At 36.9% G+C, this 7784-nt stretch overlaps 1 long non-coding RNA gene across 2 annotated transcripts in view; it reads left to right on the forward strand.

Moving 5' to 3' along the window:
* Positions 1-7361, forward strand: part of LOC118883974 — a 58498-nt gene extending 51137 nt beyond the window's left edge. For both annotated transcript variants that reach the window (XR_005017164.1, XR_005017157.1), the window contains one exon: positions 2637-7361. This is a non-coding gene — a long non-coding RNA (uncharacterized LOC118883974). The remainder of the gene's footprint in view (positions 1-2636) is intronic.
* The last annotated feature ends 423 nt before the right edge of the window (positions 7362-7784 follow it).

Here is a 7784-nt window from a genome sequence, read left to right on the forward strand (position 1 = left end):
TATTAATTTTAAATCTAAATACATTTCAAGAAACTTTTTTAAAACTATGATTTAGAACTTCACTTATCTCATAATTAATGTTTGGGATTCAGTAGTTGATAAGGAAGTACTGGCATAAAATAAAAACTGACCAAGAAAGAATGTAAACAAATTTATTTATGTTAGAACTATAAATGATGGATTTGGGATAGGCAATGGTTTTCAAAAAAATCATCAAAATCACTCTGGGGAATTTTGAAGTATATATGTCTTAGGCTCCATACACAGGGATTTTACTAAGAAGGGAGAACGCTTTTTCTCAAAAGATGGTCTTGTGCTAAAAACCCCCAAATTTCTTCCTCCTTTAAATTTCTAAAATGCTATAATTCTTCAGAAGAATACTAGACCCTCGATACTGTGTAAAAGCATAAAACTTTGTCATAAGAGGGACCTGGTTTCATGTCTTGGTTTATTTGCCTACTAGCTGCGTAAATTTGGACAAGTAATGCAGTCTTTCCAAGCAACTCCCTACAACATCCCTGTTCTTCATCTGGAAAGTGGGGATAAAAATACCAATTCCATAAGAGGATTTATAAGGTTTTATAAAGGATGAAAGGAAACAATCCATATAAATTCCTTATCATGGGCCTTATATATAGTAAGAGCTCAATAAATGGTAACAATTATCACCGTCACTGACAATTTGCCTTTAATGTTCCTGTTGGTGACATACTACTTGAATAGTTTTGGCTGAGTATGACACCCCCTGTTCCTATGATTTTGCAGATTTGAAATTGATAAGAAAAGCATTATGATTTATTATGTATGTAATATAATCTATTGCCTTGTGCTTGAAACTTCATTGAAGTAGAGCTCTCTGTACATAATTGGAAGGTAGCTAACAACACACAAGAAAATAATGAGGGTAAAGATAATTCTTGTTATTGACTGAGCTCCCACTATGTTCCAAGGACTATTCCAGGTATTTTATGTACAACACTCTATTAGAAATCTGTTCTTATTTTTAATTTACAGATGAAGGAACTGAAGCTTGAAGAGTTTGCTTGCCCATAACTGGCTTATAAGAAGAGCCAGTATTCTAACCTTCTGCTATCTGAGTCAGATATGGACTTGATAAATCTAAAGATAGGAATCCTATGTTAATTATTATTTTTGTCTCCTCAAGTTTTTATTGTGAGAATGAGAAAGTGAATGAAAAATCATGAAGATAATGGGGTAGAAAATGTTTAGGATATGAGCAACAAGATTTCTAACCTATTATTAAATTAAAAAACACACACAAAAAGAAACCTTTCCAAGCAAAATTGGTGGTCTTCGGAAGAAACAGGTGGAATAATTTGGAATTGTTCAATTTTGAAATTGCCATCACTAAGAGATTTTTTTATCCTTTTCTCTCAAATAGGCATACTTTTCTAAGGGATTGCTTATTCTTTTTTTTTTTTAATTTCAAATTTTTGATAAATTTTATTGGAGAAAAAAAGCAGATGAGGAAATAGAAAGTAACTGGGCGATAGATGGTGGGGCGCAAAGGCTACTTTAATTGTGTGGCCAGGGAAAGCTTTTCTGAGTTGATGACATTGAGGCTGGGAAAGACAGAGTCATGGAAATACCCAGGGAAAAAGGCTGGGGGCAGGGGAGTAGCAAACGCTAAGACAGACGAGCCAGGAGGCCTGTCTGACAGGGCTTGCTTATTCTTACAGCTTATTGGTCAGCATTACTAATGTCTTAATGGGGAAGTTTTGGGCAGTTTAGGAAATGACACGATAAAGAGGGTTATGGTGGTGAGGAAGAGATTGTAATTTTTGGTAATTTTCTACTTGTATTCTTTCTCCAGGCTTTTAGATGAGTCATTAGCTTTGTCAAAGGAGACGACTGCTATTTGTAACCCTACATTTTTTTTTAAATGCTGTTTTTTATTTTTTATTCTATTTTATATACATGTACATATATATATATGTATATATATATATATATACATATATATATATATATTTTTTTTAACTAGGCCTTTTTTTTTTTCTTTCTTTTTTTTTTTTTGGCCATGCAGCATGCAGGATCTTAATTTCCCAACCAGGGATCGAGCCCATGCCCCCTGTATTGGGAGCATGGAATCTTAACCACTGGATCTCCAGGGAAGTCCCTGTAACCCTACTTTGTCAATGAACTTACCTTCAACTGAAAAAGTGGACAGCATTTTCCTTCTTTAATACAGCTGTAGGGTCTCTCTGTTATTCTTGCCTCTGGCTGTTTCTTTTGCTATATCCTCACCTAATAAGATTTATTTGAGTTGAATATTCATATTACTCTCACCTAAACCAACTTTCTTCCCTCCTTTTTGCTTTCCTGCTGTGGAGATGTTCTATTCATGCCAGTTTTATGATTTGAGGGGGGGGGGAGTTTTTCTTTTTAAGTCTCTTTTACCCTCTGAAGGTCTCCAGAGGGTAGAGCAAAGACTGCTGATACTGGCCGTGTATCTCAGTTGGAGTGAAAAGCTAAGGATGGGGGGCAAAGGGGAGATTGTCTACTTGTCTGTGATTTCACAGGACCCATTTCTGTACTTTGCTGAACAGGAAGGAAGCCTCCCAATGCTATCAGATCAACAGATACACATTTTTTTGTTTTTTTGTTTTTTCCAGACCAAATGCTCACTGGAGGGGAGTGATATGCTGACCAAAGACATCCCCAAACATGAAGCTGTCCTGCTGGGATTGTCCTGCCAGTGGTCGTTTTCCTTCCTGCCTTCTCGAATACTCCCAACCCCAAAGCAAAGGGCCCCTCTGCACAAAGGTTGAGATTGCGTCCCAGCTGTGGCCACAACAGCGACATCGATCCTCATCTGTTCCCCACCACTGAATTCTCCACTGCGCGTTAGAAACAAGCAATGCAGCCTCCGCTACCAGCGACACCGGCGGGACCTGGCTTTTAGAAGTAAGATTGAATGGCTATTAGAAGGGGTGACGGCTATAACCTAACACTGTACAGAGAGACCAAGGTAATGAAGTAACACAGCATCGTAGAATGTGGAGATCTGGAAGGCTCTTTAGACATCATTCTGGCCAACCCCTTTGCTTTACAGGTGAAGAAACCCAGGACCAAAGAGGTTAATTGACTTATCCAAGGTCATAGTGTGAATTATTGTCCTTTGGTTGTTCAGGTCACCCTTAAACAAAAATTTTTTTCCCAAGGTTTCTAAGAGTTCAGAGTTCATAGTCCATCAGCTTTAATAGTTTAAATGCTTCCCTTTAGAACTCATTCATCGGCGGTGAATCATGGGAACCTATCATGAACATGCCCCACATGTTATAGGTGATTAAAAAAGGGGAAAGAGGTTTCTGCACCTCATATCTTACAATTGAATTGGAGACTTAAGAAATATAAATAGCAAGAGGAAAAATGAAATTCTTAGGTAGGTAAAAAAAAAAAATGAAATCCTTGATGTATGCGTGTAAATGCTGTGCATAAAGAGAATTCTACGGAGTAGGTGTCCTATGCTTTATCTTAAAGAAACTAAAGACCACGTGTTTGTATTAATATTTAGAGAGCCATTAATTTACTATTGGGATTATAAAGTAAAAGTGATAAATAGCAATATATATTTTGTGTTCTATAATGTCCATGTATAAAGTTTCCTGGGCGTTTCAGCAGCCACCAACATCACTGAAAATATGTTTATGGCCCACGAAAAAATTCCATTTGAATCTTGGCTCTTTGAAACATAGCTTCCTCTCTTCATCCTTATTGCCTCATTTCTAGTATAAAGTGGTCAGATTAGATGATCTTTAAGGTTCCTACAAATTTCCACTTTCCTTGATTAGGGAGTGACTAAAAACAAAAGGCAAAATAGTCCAGATGTTCTAGTAGGTTTACATTTGCATCTGAGAGAAGTCCTGAAGTACCTCAATAGTTTTAAATTATTTTTTGAGTGGTGAAATATCACTGAAAATTTTCTATGAAATTCTCCCAGTAAAATAACTGGTTTTAGAGTTCTGCACTGTCGATCTTGTAGTTCCAGCGCAGATTTGGGATAATTATGGTGATTTCCACTGGGTAGAACAATATTTTAGGATCAGAACAATCAAACTCAAATTATACAGGTACAACAGCTTAACAATTGTTACACATATTTTATAATTCATATCAAACTGATGAGTCCCTTTGGTCTACCCATCAAAATAACTGTCAGAGGTAAATAGGCACTCATTTTCCATGTGAACTTTTCCATGTTGATGCTGGAAAACCGTTTCTAAGGGTATAATAGCAATAGCTGCCCCTGAAAGCCTCGAGCCCCAGATGATCATTTAAATGGTTCTTGTGAATGGCACAACTCGTGTTTATGAGTGCCAGGTCCCAGTGTTTCAGATACATTGAAACAGCCTTTGCCAATGCAGCTTTAGCCAGTAAGAATAGCTAATATTGATGCTTACTGAGTGCTAACTATGACTATACTGAAAGTTTTGCATATATTATCTTATTTAATACTCCCAATAATCTGAAGAGGGAGGTACTGTTATTATCCCCATTATACAGATAAAGAAACTGAATATTAGAAGGTTAAATAGTTTGCCTAAAATACATCTAGAAAACAGTAAAGCTGAGATCCGAAGCCAGATGTATTGACCTCACGGACAATACGCTAATCACTATACAGTATTACCTCGTGGCTTACAATAGTCTAGAAGACAAATGATTTTTAAGTTGCTTTGATAAATACCCTTTATGTGGAAAATGATGGGTGTGCAGACTGAGTAGTGTGTATGATGGTGGTGGAGGTTAGAGGCGCGCGGATCATTAATTTTTATTGACTTTAGTTAATTGCATTTAATTCGAATCGTTCAACGATTTTGGCCAACTGCATGTTGTGCCTGTCTGGGTCTGCAGTATCACTGACAGCAGAGATGTGGGTACCAGGCTAAGTAGGCATCCTTCCTCCAGAACCTTCACTGGCAGACACGAGCGTGCATCATCCAACCCGGGTCTGAACAGCGAGTTCAGAAGCCATCTCATTATTTAAATTTCTGATCTGCAGTGTTGTATGAAATACTGTGAAGAACCCCGTGCTTTAGGATCGGTGGAATATCAACACATTTCCCAGCCTAAATCTAAAGCAATGGTGCTTAATAATTTATATGAACCCATATCCCCCTTCTCCATGTGGTTAAAGATAATGGAATAGAGAACTGCGCTCTCCGAGAATGTTACAGGCCAATTTACAATTCTAATTCTCTGTTTGGTCATCTAAAATATACTATTTTAGCAGCTTTCTGCCTTTAACAGGTATTTCTTGAAAGCAATTCCTACTTGCATTACTGTTCCGTAAATGTTTGGCTTGAAAGAAAAGAAAATGTGTCCTTCAAAACAAGTGTGTTTCTTTCAGGGCTACTTCTGTATGTGAATTTCTCCGTGGTGACTACCCAGTGTTTTCTGTTACCATCTTCTCAGCGTTCAATTCATTACCCCTGTTCATTATTCAATTTGTTGGGCTTTGAGCACCTGAATAATTGAAAGCTATGCAAGTATTATAAATTATAGTGTCCACGTTCATAATCCCCATTTTAGAGTTTATAGCTTCACTGTAAAAATTCATTGTGTTGGAACCTTACATACAAGGTCTTACACTGAAAACAAATTAATTTATACTTACATTTCTTTCTTCCCTAAACTCAATATTTATCAAATCTTACATTTTTCCAGTTACGATTTTTAGGGCTTTTACTGCCACAGCAAGACCAATGAAAAAGAATGTTCTACATGTTCATTCATTCTTTTTTGTAACAAATATTTATGGAGTGACTATACCTTTGACAGTGTGAGGCTGGGGCTAGGTCAGCCTATTTTCTTTGAGAAGAATGAGAGAGAAAGCAGGCTTTGCAACCCTTTAAGTTATGGCCTCCACCTCCTGATGGCACTCCAAAATCAAAACAAACCAAAAAACCCCCAAACCAAATCCTCAGCAGCTCTTCCTCTGTAGTCTCTGCCCCTGGGTTCTTCCTGGTCCACATAGGGCCCTGAGGGCTGGAAGATTCTGTAGCCTCCTTGAGGCAGGTAGCCCAGTTCTTTGCTCTGCAAATAAATATGGGAATAAATGTTTTCAGTGAGAGTAAGAAGGAAAGAAGAGAAGATGGGTGAAGTTTAAGAGACTGATGACCCAGCTAGTAAGTGCCTGAGCTGGAAGGCAGGCTGCAGACTAAGTCTTGTGGCTGCAAATCTAGTGTGGTTTTTAATTTCGTCAGCACTGCCTCTGCATTGCTAGATTGATTGATTGATTGGCTTTACCATAATAAAAATAGCTTTACTGGGTTTTTTTTTCTCCATAATTATACCAGCAATACCCACCCTTCTCTTTGTAAAAGCTGAAACAATGGATTAAGGTAGAAAGTTGAAAGTGAAAATCACCTGGAAATAAATTTGATTGGCATTAGTTCAACAAGTATTTCTGAAGCACATATTCTGTACCACTTGGGCCTTGGTAAATAGGGATTGCTATTACAGATGTGGTTCCTGCCCTTAGTTAGCATAAAATTGGTGAAAGATACAAAAAATAGGCAAGAAAGCAAATGAATGTATATTATTTTTATGACGGCTGAGAGCAGAGAATCATGATGGCAAATCAACGGGGAAGGTACTACTTACGTCAAGCTATTAGAAATGATCTCTCCTGGGAAGCAGTATTGTAGAGTATGGCCTTCCAAACTGTATTCTATGGCTCTGTTTATGCATTTTTATTTTTGACAAAAACAAGATCATATATGCATATTGTTTTGCAACTTGCCTTTTCAATATAAGCCTGTTAATCTTCCATGTAAATAAGTATAGGTTGAATGTATTATATTGTATGAATATATCATAATTTAAGAAAATCAATCCTCTATTGATGAATATTGATTTTTTTTTTTTTGCTTTCATATGCATTGCAAGGATGGACTTCCTTTAAAATATCCCTTGGGGTGTATTTACCATTATTTCTTAGCATAAATACATAGGAACAGAATTTCTGAGTCACAGAGTGTACACACTAAAAGTTTTGATACATGTTGTCAAAATACTATATGAAAACTTGTACCAATGTATACTCCCTGGAGCATCATGTTCAAATAGGAGACAGAAGAGAAGAATGACTTGAGGGGGCAGCTTTGGAGTTAGATTGCCTGGGTACAAGTTTCAGGTCCCGCACATGTGAACTGTGTCTGACTTTCGACAAGTTGTGACACCCACCCAATATCTCAGTTTTCTTATCTAGAGTGTGGGCATAATAACTTATGGGATTGTTGTGAAGAGATTAAATGAGATAACTCATGTTCATCATTTAACAAAGTACATGGCACATAATAAACGCTCAATAAAAATATGAGGTATTACCATTATTTACCCTGTGCACTTGTGAGTACTGTCTATTATCATTTTTATAAATTTTTAACATATTTTAATTATAAAAAGAATCCATGCTTATGGTAAAGAATGTCTCCAACCACATGGAAGGATATTGACATAATCACTCCTCCTCCAACTGCTATTCCACTTCCCAGAGAGAACCACTTAAGACTTTTTAAATTGCCACTATGACTGAGTTAAATGCCTACATCTGACAGTCACAAATGTCGATTTTAGACAAAATCTCCAGATAGACCACTATAAAAGAAGAGGATTTCACTCCTCTCCTATGTCTACCTGATTTTTGTCAGTTTATTTTCCAGTTCTTTGATTTCCCAGTTCATCTAAAAATAGTATTTCAAATGGAGTGCAACATGTACACTTCTGTATTCATATTTGCCTCCATAAAATCCACT

This window comes from Balaenoptera musculus, chromosome 1, assembly GCF_009873245.2.
Source record: "Balaenoptera musculus isolate JJ_BM4_2016_0621 chromosome 1, mBalMus1.pri.v3, whole genome shotgun sequence".
Taxonomy (NCBI): Eukaryota; Metazoa; Chordata; class Mammalia; order Artiodactyla; family Balaenopteridae; genus Balaenoptera; species Balaenoptera musculus.